This window comes from Arvicanthis niloticus, chromosome 2 (genome assembly GCF_011762505.2).
Source record: "Arvicanthis niloticus isolate mArvNil1 chromosome 2, mArvNil1.pat.X, whole genome shotgun sequence".
NCBI classification, from domain to species: domain Eukaryota; kingdom Metazoa; phylum Chordata; class Mammalia; order Rodentia; family Muridae; genus Arvicanthis; species Arvicanthis niloticus.
This window is the reverse complement of record NC_047659.1, coordinates 114,539,603-114,557,137: the sequence shown is the minus strand read 5'-3', so window position 1 is coordinate 114,557,137 and position 17,535 is coordinate 114,539,603. Positions and strand designations below refer to the sequence as shown.

Sequence of the window (17,535 nt, the reverse complement as noted above, 5' to 3'; positions counted from 1 at the left end):
ATAGATAGCTATGCCAGTTACCTTGATCTAATCATTACATATAGTATACATTTAAATGTCACGGTGTATGGGATAGAGGGTATGTGGCATTCATGAGGTTAAAGCAGTAGGTTTACAAGTTCAAGGCAAACCTGGGATTCACTCACATCTCTGTCCTTTCATATTCCTCTGTGAGTGTGTGTGTCTGTCTGTCTGTCTGTCACATTGTACTTTATAGATACGTATGATCACCACATCTCAAAATTAGCAATTTAAAGTCCTCTACTAAAGCAGGTATGGAGATTTTGTTCTAGATATTGAGATCACATCTCCAAAGCTGGCTAGAGCCGGTCTCTAAATGATGGTGACCCTTTTCCAGAGCTTCGGGAGCATGATGCCCTTGGAGCCATGTGTTTGCTGTAGGAATCCAGAAACTGTGGCCACAGGCCCTTCTTCCCACAGGCGTGTGAATTAGAAAGCAAGACCTTCCTTCAGCTCAGTAAAACTCCTTACACTGCTACTGCCATTTCTCTAAATCCCAGATCAATTCATTAATTTTCTTATCTCCAGAGGATTCCGTTCCCCATGGTTTGGCAAAGTAAGCTGAAAGTCAGTCTGGCTCCTGCCCTCCTTCCCCTGGCTTGCCTGTTGTCACTCATGGTGACAACACTGATTTACCACAAGTCTGTCCTGGGCCTGTTCAGAATGCTTTCCTGTGTGTGTCTCACCTCACCAACACCTGAGCCCAGCAAGGGTCCATCATGTGGAATGACACCAGGCAGGTTCCAAGCAATTCTCCCAGGCCTATTATTCTTAACCTTTGATGATTCCTCCTCCTGTCTCTTTTTTATTAAATCCTATTAAGATAGACATGAAAGAAATATAAAAGAAAAGTTGGCTGAGCCTACCTGATATTATATTCACAGGTCATATCTGGGAGGTAAGCCCACATTTCTGGCTAAAAAAAAAAAAAAAAAACTCTAACTTCCCCAAAATATCTTTCTTTTGAAAAGGCCATATACTTTTGAGGCAATCTTATGACTAATAACAATTCTCACTCAGTAAGACACTAACTTAAAATAAGCCTCAGAAAAACTCCTTGGTTCATCCTTTATTGAATGGGATGATAATTTAACAGCTTAAAGATTCCAGAACCAATACTAACGTTTTATACAGCTAGGTGTTGTCATATTATTCTAGGTACTTTTAGAAAGTTTTGAATATCTTGATTTTTTAAGTAACAAATATTACAAAGAAACAATTTCCTATTACCTTGAAAATCCAGATCTATGAAAGGAAATATCTACAATAATTTTTGCATCACTTTAATAAAAGCAGAAACTTTCCAATGACTCCATAAATCCATCAAAAGGAAAATAGCTAAACAAAGCGCAGTCTATTCATAAAATGAAACCCTGTTTTGCAGTTAAGATGAGTGAACCAGCATGTGTGAAAACAACCCACGTGATACTGCAGGATGGGTGAGAGCAAGTTTCAGAACAATGTTGTTTATGGTACTGAGCCACTTAGGCCAAGGGCTTCTACACTACATCTAACCCTAGAAGAGCATCATACAAACCAAACTGAAAGACAGTCTTCAAATCAATGCCAGTACTATTCCAAATCAGGGTCAGGACCAAAGATTTCACTAACTTAGAATGAAGGCTACTGAAACTACCTGACAACTCAAAGCATGGTTCTGAACTGGACCCATCACTATAAAAGACTTTACTGGTAATGGTAGTAGAATATGAATGGCATCTGAGGGTTGGATGCTAGTAAAATAACCGTCATGTTCTGATTTCTGTGGGAGTTTGGAGTTTCTATGAGAGAATGTCCTTATTTTCAAGAAACATATTAATGAGTGTAGGGGAGCATCAGATCAATAACTTATTCTTTTTTGTATAGTTTATTTTTATTTTATGAACATTGATTGGTGTTTTACCTACATGTATGTCTGTGTGAGGGTATCAGGTCCCCTGGAATTGGAGTTACAGATGGTTGTAAGATGTCATGTGAGTGTTGGGAATTGAACCCAGGTCCTCCAGAAGTGCAGCCAACATTCTTAAACTGCTGAGCCAACTCTCCAGCCCTCCAAACCTACTCTTAAATGGTTCCACAAAAAAAAAAAAAAAAAAAAAAAAAAAAAAAAAGAAGCTCTCAGCAATGCTCTGTCAACTTGTCTCTTGTCTATAAGTAGAAAAGTATGAATAGCTTACAACACATATGAACGTTAACTCAAATGGCCATAATGGCTAAACAAAATACAAAATATATGTACAGTGGACTGTTATGATGCTATTAAATTTTGAGCCATGAGCAAGGTTTGACATGGATGAACCCTGAAGACATCATGATAAACCAAGCCAGATACAAAATAATGTGCACTCTTTGTCACTTAGAAAATGTACACAGCAGCCAAATTCAGAGACATCATCACGGCTAAGGCCAGAGGGGAGAGATAAAATTATTAGTTAATGAGTCTAGTGTCAGTTCTGAAGATACCAGCACTCTGTGACGGACAGCTGTAATAACAGCTGCAGACAACATGGGTGTGCTACTGCCACTGAACTGTGTGCTCAAAATGGGTAAATGGTAAGTTCTGTGTCATGTGTGTGCCACCACAGCACATAAAACTGCTGCCTAGTCTCCATGAACAGAAAACTAAACCTGTTTTCTTAAGACTGGAAAGAAATCAATGGCACTCACTCATCAATAGTGCTGCCTCAGAGAATAAAAGATGAGAATCAATGGTTCTGGTATATCTTAAACTCCTTAATTTTTCAAAGAATATTGATTTTATGTATTATATGTAACAAAACAACTGATATAAAATGTTGTCTTCTGGCCTCATAAGAAAAATAAATGACAGGGAAAGAATTGTTTCTATAAAAATACCTTTCTACCCGGGGATACTATTAAAAGCTCACTGTTAAAAATAACTTTTTCCAAATTGGTATGTTCCATTCATTACATGCTTGCTTATTTCGAATTTTAAAATAATAATAATTAAAATAATAAGAGACTCATCCCAGGAAAAATGAATGGGACAAAGGGACAACATGAAACTGGGGGGGGGGGGGGGGGGGCAGAAAACTCACACAGGGACCCAGTCTGGAGTTTGAATGAAATTCTAAAGAAATTGTATTTATCCCCTGAAGGTTTCGTGACCCAACAATGACACCAACAGTTAATAAAAGCCTTTGTCTTCCCTCTGCAGTCTAACAGCGATGCCATTTCTGAATGGAGCCACTGCCCGGGGGATATGATGTGGGTATCGTGTTCCTCACAGAGGAGGAGGGCTGGGAAATGGAAACAAGGCCACAAAGTTAGATCTTTCCATTACACAGAAATTGATGCTTCCGGGCTTCACTTTCATGATTAAAAATAGAAAAAGAAATTGACTTCACATTTTATGGAAAATAGTCAAAGGAATAAATTTCATGTGAAGAACCTTCATAGAAGTGTAATGCTTTTGTGTTCCACACTGACAAAAAAAAAAATCACTGAGGCTCGGAGGCAGTGGGGTGTGAAGAGGCTGTGGAGCTGAGACACTGGACCCACCACCGGCAGGAAGGCTTAGAGTCCACGGCAGGAGTGACCGCCTTCATCCTGGGCGTCTGCACTATAGCTCTAACTGTCACCTCCCTCTGACAATCATTTCTTGCAATTTCCAAGATCAATGAACACCAGGGAACACACTTTTCCAAAAATACATCTTTTTCTCCCTCTCTGACAAGCTCTAAAATCTTATATTCTGAAAGAAAAAAAATAGATTTTGACAATATCAGCCAAAATGGTGTACATAAATCGAATTCAATATAAATGTTGTTTCTTGGGCCTTTATAATACTCTGTATAATTCAAGGCTTTGTTTGCATTCTAGCGGAAGCTGGGCAACAGTGAAACATCTGGCTTCCTGCTGAACTTAAAGGAAGAGAACGTCCCAGGAACTGCTTGCTTCTCTTTTTGCAGCTACACTGCATCAAATGGGGTTCTGACTTTGTACCCAGCCCAGGCCCAAGGGCAAACATTACACCCTTGATTCCAAATGTATGAGCTTATCATAGATGCACAATGGACTCCCTCCACCAACCTGGCCATGAAAAATAAGGTCTTTCTTATAATGAGCTATGGAAGGTTAGACTTCACAGTTTGTCCTGATGTTCAGACCACAGTATGAAAGAAATCTAACATGAAACACTGGAGGAGAACAAAACAAACAAAACAAACCTCTGCTGTGGGAGGTAGACATCAGAGCACCTATCCACCTCCACCCAGAATCTCATTCACACACCCACCTGCTACTGCAACCTTTCAGCACTCTCCTCTGCACCCTGTCTATATACCCATCCATCCTAAATCCACAGATCACCCATCCATGGACAAGTGCAAGCCCTTGTTCTAGTGACTGTCCAGCCCACTCATACCACAACTAAAACTGCCCATGCTGCCTCACTTCCTACTGCCCCCATGGCACAGCCAAGCTCTGCCTACACTGGCCTATAGTCTGCATTTGCTTCTCCACATCCTTCCCCCAGCTTTTCCTCTCATGTAGCTCCCCCACCCTTAGCTCAATATCCCTCCTCTGCACCTGTGCTTGAGATGGCACCATTTTCTATATCTAATCCCATTTTTGTCCCTTACTATTGCTACAGTTTCAAGTCGTCCTTATTTTGTATGTTTCTCTGCTAGTACATGAGTCCCATGAGAACGTGCTTGAGGTTCAGTGCTGAACCTACATTCGGGACAAGCACTGAGTACAAACCTCAGCCGTTGGAAGACTATCTAAGTAAGTGGATAAATAAGTCAATGCACTGATACATGAGCAGACAGCTTGTTGGACACATGGGCAGACAAGTAAGTAGATAAGTCAACAAGTAAACTAAAGACTGAATACAGGTAGGCTTTTAACCAAGTGCAATTCCACTAGGGAATACAGTCCACACCACATACAAGAGAGGCAAAGCAAGAAGGGTGCATCTGGAGAAACTGGGGTAAGCGCCATGAATGAAACACTCTCTGAAATGGATTCGAAAAGACAGAAATACTGGGGCCTGCAAGATGGACTGCCTGATTTGGATCCCCAAAACCTATGTAAAAAGCCAAACGCATCTATAACCCAAGCACTTCAACAGTAAGGTGGGAAGCAGAGGGGAGTGGTCCCACAGCTCAGGAGCCAACGTGCCTAGAGCACAAGCACATCGAGGCAACTGACACTATCTCATGACACAGTAGGAGGAGGGAACTCTCAAAGGTTGTCCTCTGACCCCACACATGCACTGTGGTATGCTCCACACTCCCACACACACATATGAACAACATACACACACATACATATGCACACTCACACACATATGCAAATACACATATGCACACTTACACATACATGCACACTCACATATGCACACTCAAACACATATGCACACTAACACACATACACATGACACACAAACATGCACACTCACACATATATACACACTCACACACACATACTGATGATAGAAAAAGAAAAATGTCAACAGGCATACATAAAAGGAGTTCATTTCAGATAGATAAATAGAAATAAATACACAGGAGAAAAAAAATCAATGCTTATTTGTCAACCATCAAATAACTGCAGGAACCCAGTTTCCAATTGGCTAAAGGAAGCTTTTATTGTGAATTTCATAGGTAATAATACACTATAAAACAGGAACATTTAACAATGCCTAGTGTGAGTTTAAATGTAAATGATCACCAGCTGCCCAGGGGAACATCAGCATTCATGGATTTCAAGAAATTGCAATTTCCATGCAAGAATTAAGATGTGGATGATCCTGGGTTTTATTTGAGTCCCATTAATATGTCAACAGAGAGTGAGGCTGTCCATGTGCAGTATACAAAAGAGAAAGAGAGGGAGGGAGGGAGGGAGGGAGGGAGGGAGGGAGGAAGGGAAAGAGGGAAGAAGAGAACTATGGATCACTTTTTGAAAAACAGAAAGTGTATGGCCATTGAACAGTACCCATGTTGAGCTCACCCCTTTCAAGGAACAGGCGATGCTGCCAGAACATGCCTCAGTGTCACTCAGCAGAGTGGCAGTCATCAGTCACTAACACTAATGTATTAGGTTGCTACGCTCTACTGGCTTTTCCCTAACACATCTGTAGTGGTGTCAAGAAGGCACCATACTTGGGGACATTTGTATCACTGCATCTATAGGAATGGGTTAGGAGACTGAGGGAGTATTGATAAATAAAACCAGCTTCACGTGTGACCTCAATAATCCAGACCAGCCATCTTGCTCCCCAGCAGCTGCACAGACACAGGTTGCAGAGTACTGTTAGATACCATGCAGCTGGGAGGGAGGAGGGGTTAGGCTGGAGGAAACCAACACCTGAACCAGATGGAAAGGGCAATGTCAGATTTCCTGTGGTCCAGCTGCTCTCAAATGTCCGTGTGCTTGTGGAGAACATGATTAGAAATGGAAATCTCCCTGTCTTCTGCATCCCTCGCCCAGACATACCCAGAGCTCTGCATTTTAGCAAGTATCCCAGTACGTGTATGGCCTGAGTCCTAAGGCCACCCCTGGAGGAATGCTAGCACCAGCTCACAATGATTTTAATGGAGAAACACACAGCAGCCCCCAGTCCAGAAACGACACAGACACAGACACAGACACGGTCACAGACACAGACACAAACACACACAGACACACACAGACACCCCATAAGGCTGAGCTCAAAACAGTTTGTGAACCCGCAAAAGCCCACCTGAGCCAATTAAGACCCCACTCGTCCAATTTAACCTTCTCTTAGAGACTGGTTAGATAACAGCAAAAGTAAACTAGCAAATGCCTGTTCAATCATTACACTGCCCCCCTAAAACATATTCTCTTGGCAAAGTCTTCATGTAGTTAGGTGTTTTGTGTATTAAGCACATCCTTGAAGCAATCACAGCTAACACTGCATTTCTATCACTTCCAGAGCATTCTTCACATTCCAATGCTGAGATATTTAACACCATTCCCACAAAACACAACTGAATGAATGAACGTTTTTTGTAATTACCTAGGATTCCTGATAAATCACTTAAAAACTTAAGGATTCACAACTAAAATCTTGAGCCTCTGTGATGAAATTATTGCTATGTCCAAAATAAAAGCCCAAGGGAAAACAGACTTGACCAAACCTTAGAAACAAAAATGATGATGTAATCTTTAACAGGTCATGTAAGCAAGGTGAGAGGTCATTGTTCATCCACCACAAATGAGACCAGTGGCTAAAATAATGAAAACTCTGCCCAAGTACAAAGTAAAAATTCCCTCCAGATCTTCCTGACGCCACAAAGGCGTCAGAAATGAATGAAGTGCTTCAAGTTTAAGTCACTAATCCATTTGTGCCCAGGTAGACTGGGTTAGATTAAAATAGATGCTTTGTCTTGGTGCAATTAGAAATGGTGTGTGTCAGAAACAGGACTGTGGATCATGGTTTCCAAACTGCCATCCCAATTCCCATCACAAGGAACAACTCTTCAATTTCTAAAATTTTGTTAATGCAGGCTACAGATTCGAGACAGTAAGATGAAAGTCAATTGATCCAACCATCGATCAATGGGTTCTCAAGCAGAGAGGCACAGTCACATGTGTCTGTGCCTTAAGAATATGACTTCTTAAGACTACAATGTACTGACTCATGACAACTGTCCACATGGAAATAACTTAAAGGACTGAAAGAAAAGGGGTCCCTGGCAAGTCCCCACTAGAAGGGAGAGCCTGCTTGCAGACATGTAATGGGCTCCAGCCTTTCCATTCATGGGCTACGCATTCTGCCAGGTGCAGAAGAGACCTGGGACACACCTGACTGCTGCTAGTAATGGGAGGAGCTGAGGAAGGTCAGAAGCCCCACCCACTCACTCTTCGAGCCACTCCCCACAGGGCTGATATTATTTCATAACTCAGAAAAGCAGATGTCCAAACAAAAAGAGCCAGAAACCAGGCAGGATTCCACATGTGGAGAGAGATCTGGACAAATCCCTGACTCAACCTGGTGGGAAGCCTTCAACACAGGCTGGATCCCAGAGACCAGTGTCACCAGAAACCAGTGTCACCAGAACAATGACCATGACAACAGCACAAACTGTGTATTGGAGGAGCAACTGAAGCAGAAATAAAACAAACTCAGCCAGTATTTCTTCAGCACATTAATGTGACAGAACAGACTACTACAGTGTGAGTATGTGATAAGACCCAAGTTCCATGTTGGCAACCAGACCTGCAAATGTCCTCCTGAGACAAGCAAAGTACCAGAGCCTGCTAGAACTGGCCGGTGTCAGGGGATTCTAATCTAGAGGCCAAGCATAAAAAGTAGTGGAAAGGAGAGCGTCTGCATTTCTTCCGTAAAAAGGACAGCATCCACGGTGACTCTTCCTTCTGATAGAGCTTCTCACTGGATAGGTCCCTCATCTGCAGCTCCACAAATAGCAGGCCAACTGGACACCTGCATCCGGCTGTCTGTCTGGACACCTGCATCAGGCTGTCTGGACAACTGTACCTGCATCAGGCTGTCTGTCTGGACACCTGCATTTGCATCAGGCTGTCTGTCTGGACACCTGCATTTGCATCAGGCTGTCTGTCTGGACACCTGTATCAGGGTGTCTGGCAGAAGCTATATGTGTATATCTGTCTGTCCTCTGTATCACCTGAATTCCATAGCACTGATTAAAGGATAATGGACTTCTTTTCCATTCTCTGATGCACCCTACAAATTCCCTCCAGATCCTCCTGATTCCATGAATGTGTCTGTTTCCACACTCCACGGTCCAGGCACAGTGATAGACACTGGTTGATGAGTACAGAGAGGAAGTTATAGCTAAAGCAACAGCAGTACTCAAGCACAGAATTAAAAAGCTTCATAAGTTAAAGGCACCATTCTGCACTAGTCAGTTCCTTCCAGTGATCTGTCAATAAACACATGCGTTAGTGCAAATATGTGTGTTAGAGGTTCATTTTTCTAGCTTCTTCTAGTGTTTCTACTGAGTCAGGCTTTCAATCACAGTAAATAAATGAAAACATAAGTAATTCATAGCCATATTCTGGGGCTCCGAACCCCAGAGAAGAACCCTTCAATTACCCAATGCCTTGCCTCACTAGGAGAAATGCCCATCTGCTCTTACATAATGTCACTTCATCCATGTGTCAGGGAAGTAGAAAAAGTTTCTACCTCAGGGATGCTGGGCTAGGGTGCTGCTCTCCCATCATCTAGGCGTCTACAGGCATCATGCACAGGTAACCATCAGGATGCTCCAGAATCCCGTTCTGCCACAACACACAGGAAAGCATGTTCTCCCACAAGAGAGAAGCAGCTCCCACCCAGCTTGCATAGCCTGAGACCTTGGCAAATGCCCTACAAAGGAAAGATGGATGGGTGCTCTTCTTCCAGCCTCTTCTCTCGTCTCAGTGCATCAGGTGCCCAACTGCAGCCTACGAAATAGTCAGGCAAGCTGCTGATGGGACTGTAGGAAAGACCCAGATGCTGCACTGCCCAGTCCCAGAAGTAGGCAGAGTTCTGGCTTAGGCAAGTCAACCACTGGCTACCTTTACCAGCTCAGTCTCCATCCATTCAATGTTTGTTAATGAAGCACTAGAACCTCTGAAGACAAGAATCTGCCTGCACTTGAAGAGCAAGTTTGAAAACAACCAAGAATCCCTTCTCTCTCCATCAGGGAGATCAGCTGAGCCCTCCTGTTCCCTGAGAGACTGGCTCAGCTCAGCAGCAGTAGTAACAGCAGCCTTTTTAGAACCAGGACAACTGGTGGGGAGGGGTTCATAAGGCCCTATGCCCCACTGAGGGAAAATGGACAGGTGGACAATTTCTGAGAAAGGAGTGCGTGTCATTTCTAGTCAGAATAAGTTGTCCATGCTCTAGTAAATAATGCCTCACTCATGCCTGTGCAAGCAGCCTTGAGGAAATTCAGTACATTTCAGTACACATACATATGCACACGCACACACGTGCATGTGTACACAGACAAATAACAATAATCAAATTAGGCAAGAAGCTTGTTGGAAAAAGGAATGGCTTCACTGGGGGAAGAAAATGGATAAAAGAAGATAACAGGATAAAAAATAACCAATACTCAATATATGAGCATATAAAATTGTCAAAGAATTTTTTTAAAAACTTTATATTTGAGCTATGTATTCAATGTAATAAATGTTTCTATTAATTTAGAAAATAAATAGATAAAGACTTCATGATTCTCACAGACAGCATAGCCCACAGCCTCCAAGGTGCCAATCCTGTTCAAATGACACACCTCTGGGCACACTTCTTATAGCAGCAGAGCAGTGAAGACGACACAGAGTGTACATCTTAGGAGTGGTGAAGAAGGGGGCTAAACAGAGAAGCAAGAAGACAGTGACAAATAGCACAGTGTGACAGTGCCTAAGGCACCACTGCCCTGAAAGGTAGAGAAAAGCCCCTCCTCTGAGAACCAGGAAGGTCTGGCTGGCTTCTTCTTGGGTTGGAGAGAGAACATGCCTGAGTACTGCACCAAGGAATCTCGCAAGAGCGTGCAAAGTGGATGGGATTGCCATAGAGATATAGCCCTCTAGCCTTAGTGACAGAAAATCTTACATGCCTTGGAAAGGCCCCAAAGGGTCTAAGCCATGTGGCTGTCACATTCCCTGTGTTCTATGCTGACTGGACCTCTTTCTTGGTCTCTGACCTTCCTGGTTTCTATTGCTCTAGATCCATGTCTGAGAGCAAGGATCGGGTGGCAGGCAGCACGTCTATCCCTCCTCACACCCTCATACACACACAGGCACTCACAGGCTTGCATGCAAACACACCTTGTTCGTCTGCGCAGATGGCTTGCTGGGTTGATATTTCTTTAAAAAAAAAAAAAAAAAAAAAAAAAAAAAAAAAACTAGCCAAAAGAACCATTTTTCTGTAACGCAGAAACTTGCCAAATGAATGGTTTTTCCATAATACAACTGTAGAATTTGGAATATAGTAAGGAAATAAAACACTTAGAATTAAAAGCTTACTTGACAGAAACACATGTTTTTCTATCAGTAAAACAAATTTGGCTGCGCTCTTCTTATCCACACAAAAGCAAGCCAAGACTCTGTCTGCTGTAAGAGAAGCCCCTCTAGCTGAAAGCGAAAGGCAAAGAGAGGCCACAGCAGAGGAAAGCGCCATGGTCACCTTGGCCCTCCTGTGCCCACTGGCTGCCACCTGCTGGAGAGCCAGCAGATGGACACCTGCATGAATATCAGGGTCAGGAAAAGCTACAGATGTAAAACTGGACAACATAGGAATTTAAACAGCAAAGACCTTTAGGATTCCATAAAGTCTTCTTTAACCTAATAAACTAATATATAACTTCCTCCAATGTTTAAAGAACACTGTTTGAGGCTCACCAGGGTTCTTTGGTTTTATGGGATATATTACAGGTGTAAAACATGCCATTTTAAAACAGTTTAGACTGAACAAAAAAGCCAACCTAAAATTCTCCCAAAATACAGTTAAAGCAGAATAATTCCACAAAACTACAGGACAGCAATCACATAAAACAAAAGGGAACAGCAGGAGCAGAAAGAAAAGCCAGAGAGACTGCCACCCTGCAAGCTATGGCTCTGGTGGCTTCTGGGACCAAGCAGACTACCATGGCAGCAATGGCCAGAAGGACAAGGGAAGGGGACATGAAAGCTGTCATGTAGTGGGACAACCAAGAGGTCACTGGGGACCTTGAGCCCCTGAGGGAAGAGAGAAGGAAGATGCTAAGGCATTCCCTCACTGTAGATCTCAGAGCACAGATCTCGGAGCCCATGGAGGACCAAGAATGACTCAGTGTACAACACTTGCCTAGCATGCATGAGACGGTGGGATCAATTCCTAGCATCAGGAGGGGAAGGCCAGGAAGAGGAAGATGATGAGTAAACGTGGCAGGGAGAGCTAAGCAAGGCTGCTTAGAGCCTGGAAAGGGAGCAGTCAAAGCCAGGCCAGAGTGGCTGGGCAGGATGTGACCTCTACTACCACAAAGGGTCTATATTCAAGAAGCCTTTACTCTGTCACCACCTGGAAATTTGTTTTCTTTTTTGAACATATTGCCTGGAAGTAGGGAGCAGGGAGCAGCAGGGTTGATGCCATCTGCTGACCTCTTTCTCTGAAAAGAGAACTGTCTGCCATGTCTAGAAGAAAGACAGGTTGGGGAGGAATAAGGATCTTGCAAAGGATAAAGAAATCTGGTAGACTCTACCTTAACCAGGAGGCAAGGTTAGCATGACCATGGTGAGACAAATAGGTGTCACATACTGCCTAATGATGCACTAAGAAGAGAACAAGAGTGCTTCTGAACAAGCTGCTGTTCCCACCACAACACAGTGCCTTGCTCTAACCACAGAAATGAAACTGAGAAAAGGTCTACAAAACAGCACTCCAGAACACGAGGAAAGTGTCAAGGTCATGAAACACAGGAAAGACTAAAGAACTGCTCAGGTTGGACAAAACAATGGAGAAATGACAATTGTAATTAAACGGAATTTGGAATGTTGCACAGCTAAAACAAAAACAAGTAAAACTATATGGCATGGTGCCTTCCTGTAAGATGTAGCCAAGCAGCAGAGGCAGCAGCCACAGCAACTATAACCCTGGCTTTTAGAAGACCAGGGAAAGAGACTGACAGAGTTCAAGACCAGCCTGGACTACAAGGTAATACCTTATGTAAGAAAAAGGAAGGAGCCCTTCTGCCCCTCACCTGGACCTTATGGCTGGAGCAGACACCCAGCTAGTCTGCTCCTGTGTAGACACCATATCCCCGAGAAATCCTAGAGAGGCCACTGAACTCAGAGAGGCAGGCAAGAACAAGTTGCCCACTGCCCTATGCCCCAAAACTACAACTGGGAGCAAGGGGCACTCAGGACCCACCAGGCACCCAAACCCCGCCCCTACGGAATACCACTCCCCTTACGCCCATCGCCTGGGCCTTGTGGCTGGAGCAGACACCCAGCTGGTCTGCTCCCGTGAAGACACTATAGCCCAAGACATCCTAGAGGAGCCACTGAACTCAGAGCAGCAGGCACCCATATCCTGAGACACCCTAGAGGAGCCACTACACTCAGAGCAGCGGACACCTAGCTGGTCTGCTACCATGGAGACACCATATCCTGAGACATCCTAGAGGAGCCACTGTACTCAGAGCAGCTGGAACACAGGATCACAGGATCACAGAGACATCTGGACCCTGAGGAGTTCTGACACAAGCAAGATAACTGGAAAGGCAGGCTCCAGTCAGAGACAGTGAGTGTAGGTAGCACTAGAGTTAACCAGATAGCAAAAGGCAAGTGCAAGAACATAAGCAACAGAAACCAAAGTTACTTGGCATCATCAGAACCCAGTTCTCCCACCATAGCAAGCCCTGAACACCCCATCACACCAGAAAAGCAAGATTCAGATTTAAAATCACTTCTCATGATGATGATAGAGGACTTTAAGAAGGACATAAACAACACTCTCAAAGAATTTGAGAACACAGGTAAACAGGTAGAAGCCCTTCAAGAGGAAACACAAAAATCCTTTAAAGAATTGCAAGAAAACACAACCAAACAGGTGAAGGAATTAAACAAAACCGTCCAGAATCTAAAAATGAAAGTAAAAACAATAAAGAAATCTCAAAGGGAGACTACCCTGGAGATAGAAAACCAAGGAAATCAGGAGTCATAAATGTAAGCATCACCAACAGAATATAAGCGATAGAAGAGAGAATCTCAGGTGCAGAAGATATCATGGAAAACATTGACACAACTGTCAAAGAAAATGCAAAATGCAAAAAGCTCCTAACCCAAAACATCCAGGAAATCCAGGACACAATGAGAAGGCCACACCTAAGGATAATAGGTATAGATGAGGGTGAAGACTCTGAACTTAAAGGGCCAGTAAATATATTCAACAAAATTATAGAGGAAAACGTTCCTAACCTACAGAAAGAAATGTCCATAAATATACAAGAAGCCTACAGAACTCCAAATAGACTAGACCAGAAAAGAAATATCTCCTGTCACATAATAATCAAAACATCAAATGTACAAAACAAAGAAAAAGTACTAAAAGCAGTAAGGGAAAAAGGTAAATTAACATATAAAGGCAGACATATAAGAATTACACCAGACTTCTCACCAGAGACTATAAAAGCCAGAAGATCCTGGACTGATATCATACAGACCCTAAGAGAACACAAATGCCAGCCCAGACTACTATACCCAGCAAAACTCTCAATCACTATTGATGGAGAAACCAAGATATTCCAGGACAAAACCAAATTTATACAATATCTTCCCACAAATCCAGCACTTCAAAGGATAGTGAATGGAAAACTCCAACACAAGGAGGGAAACTACAACCAAGAAACAGCAAGAAAGAAGTCTTCCAACAATCCCAAAAGAAGATAGCTACACAAACATAATTCCACCTCTAATAACAAAAATAACAGGAAGCAACAATCATTTTCCCTAATATCTCTTAATATCAATGGACTCAATTCTCCAATAAAAAGACATAGACTATCAGACTAGATACATAAACAGGACCCAGAATTTTGCTGCATACAGGAAATGCACCTCTGTAACAAAGACAGACACTAACTACCTCAGAGTAAAAGGATGCAAAACAATCTTCCAAGCAAATGGTCCCAAGAAACAAGTTGGAGTAGTGATTCTAATATCAAACTAAATCGATTTTCAACCAAAAGTATTCAAAAAAGATAAGGAAGGACACTTCATACTCATCAAAAAAAAAAATCTACCAAGATGAACTCTCAATTCTGAACATCTATGCCCCAAATGCAAGGGCACCCACATACATAAAAGAAACTTTACTAAAGGTCAAAGCATACATTGCACCTCACACAATAATAGTGGGGGATTTCAACAGCCCACTCTCAGCAATGGACAAATCATGGAAACAAAAACTAAACAGAGACACAATGAAACTAACAAAAGTTATGACCAAATGGATTTAACTGATATATATATAGAATATTTCATCCGAAAACAAAAGAATATACCTTTTTCTCAGCACCTTGTGGCACCTTCTCCAAAATAGACCATATAAGGTCACAAAACAGGCCTCAACAGATACAAAAAGATTGACATAATCCCTTGTACCCTATCAGACCACCATGGACTAAGGCTGGTCTTTAATAATGACAAAAACAATGGAAAGCCCACATACACATGGAAACTGAACAACACTCTACTCAATGATGACTTGGTCAAGGAAGAAATAAAGAAAGAAATTAAAGACTTTTTAGAATTTAATGAAAATGAGGATCCATCATACCAAACCTTGTGGGACTCCATGAAAGCAGTACTAAGAGGAAAACTCATAGCTCTAAGTGTCTACAGAAAGAAACTGGAGAGAGCATACACTAACAACTTGACAGCACACCTGAAAGCGTCAGAGCAAAAAGAAGCAAATACACCCAAGAGGAGTAGACAGTAGGAAATAATCAAACTTGGGGCTGAAATCAACCAAGTAGAAACAGAAAGAACTATACAAAATATAAACAAAACCAGGAGCTGGATCTTTGAGAAAATCAACAAGATAGATAAACCCTTAGCCAGACTAACCAAAGGACACAGAGACAGTATCCAAATTAATAAAATCAGAACTGAAAAGGGAGACACAACAACAGAAACTGAGGAAATTAAAAAAATCATCAGATCCTACTACAAAGGCCTATACTCAACCAAATTAGAAAATCTGGATTAAATGGACAATTTTCTAGACATATCAGATACCAAAATTAAATCAGGAGCAGATAAAACATCGAAACAGTCCCATAACCCCTAAAAAAATAGAAGCAGTCATTAAAAGTCTCCCCACCAAAAAAAAAATAAATAAATAAAAATAAAAAAAAAATAAAATAAAATCCGGGACCAGATGGTTTTAGTGCAGAATTCTATCCAGACCTTCAAGGAAGACCTAATACCAATTCTCTTCAAACTATTCCACAGAATAGAAACAGAAGGAACACTACCCAATTCGTTTTATGAAGCTACAATTACGCTCATACCTAAACCTCACAAAGACCCAACAAAAAAAGAGAACTACAGACCAATCTGTCTTATGAATATTTATGCAAAAATACTCAATAAAATTCTCGCAAATTGAATCCAAGAATACATCAAAACAATTATCCATCAAGATCTAGTAGGCTTTATCCCAGGAATGCAGGGATGGTTCAATATTCAGAAATCCATCAATGTAATCTACTACATAAACACACTCAAGGAAAAAAACCACATGATCATCTCACTAGATGCTGAGAAAGCATTTGACAAAATTCAACGTCTCTTCATGTTAAAAGTCTTGGAAAGATCAGGAATTCAAGGCCCATACCTAAACATAGTAAAAGCAATATGCAGCAAGCCAGTAGCCAACATCATGTTAAATGGAGAGAAACTTGAAGCTATCCACTAAAATCAGGGACTAGACAAAGCTGCCCACTCTCACCCTACCTATTCAGTATAGTACTGGAAGTCCTAGCCAGAGTGATTAGACAACAAAAGGAAGTCAAGGGGATAGAAATAGGAAAGGAAGAAGTCAAAATTTCACTATTTGCAGATGATATGATAGTATACTTAAGTGACCCTAAAACTTCCGCCAGAGAACTCCTAAACCTGATAAACAACTTTAGCAATGTGGCTGGATATAAAATCAACTCAAACAAATCAGTAACCTTCCTCTACTCAAAGGCTAAACAGGCTGAGAAAGAAATTAGGGAAATGACACCCTTCACAATAGTCACAAATAATATAAAATATCTTGGAGTGAATCTAACCAAGCAAGTAAAAGATCTGTAAGACAAGAACTTCAAGTCTCTGAAGAAGGAAATCAAAGAAGATCTCAGAAGATGGAAAGATCTCCCATGCTCCTGGATTGGCAGGATTAATTACAGATTCAACGCAATCCCCATCAAAATTCCAAATCAATTCTTCATAGAGATAGAAAGAGCAATTTGCAAATTCATTTTGAATAATAAAAAAGCCCAGGATAGCAAGAACTATTCTCAACAATAAAAGAACTTCTGGGGGAATCCCCACCTCAAACTGTACTACAGAGCAATAGTGATAACAACTGCATGGTATTGGTACAGAGACAGGCAGGATGATCAATGCAATAGAATTAAAGATCCAGAAATGAACCCACACACCTATGGTCACTTGATCTTTGACAAAGGAGCTAAAACCATCCAGTGGAAAAAACACCATTTTCAACAAATGGTGCTGGTTCAACTGGAGGTCAGCATGTAGAAGAATGCAAATCACTCCATTCTTACCTCCTTGTACAAAGCTCAAGTCCAAGTGGATAAAGGACCTTCACATAAAACCAGATACACTGAAACTAATAGAAAAGAAGGTGGGGAAGACCCTCGAATACCTAGGCACAGGGGGAAAGTTCCTGAACAGAACACCAACAGCTTATGTTCTAAGATCAAGAATTGACAAATGGAACCTCATAAAATTGCAAAGCTTCTGTAAGGCAAAGGACACTGTCAATAAGAGAAAACAGCA

At 41.8% G+C, this 17,535-nt stretch overlaps 1 protein-coding gene across 4 annotated transcripts in view; it reads right to left on the bottom strand.

Annotated features, from left to right (window-relative positions):
- The window catches only part of Dtd1 (D-aminoacyl-tRNA deacylase 1), a 164,033-nt gene that overhangs the window by 116,239 nt on the left and 30,259 nt on the right, over nt 1–17,535 (bottom strand). The gene's annotated exons all lie outside the window — the stretch shown is intronic.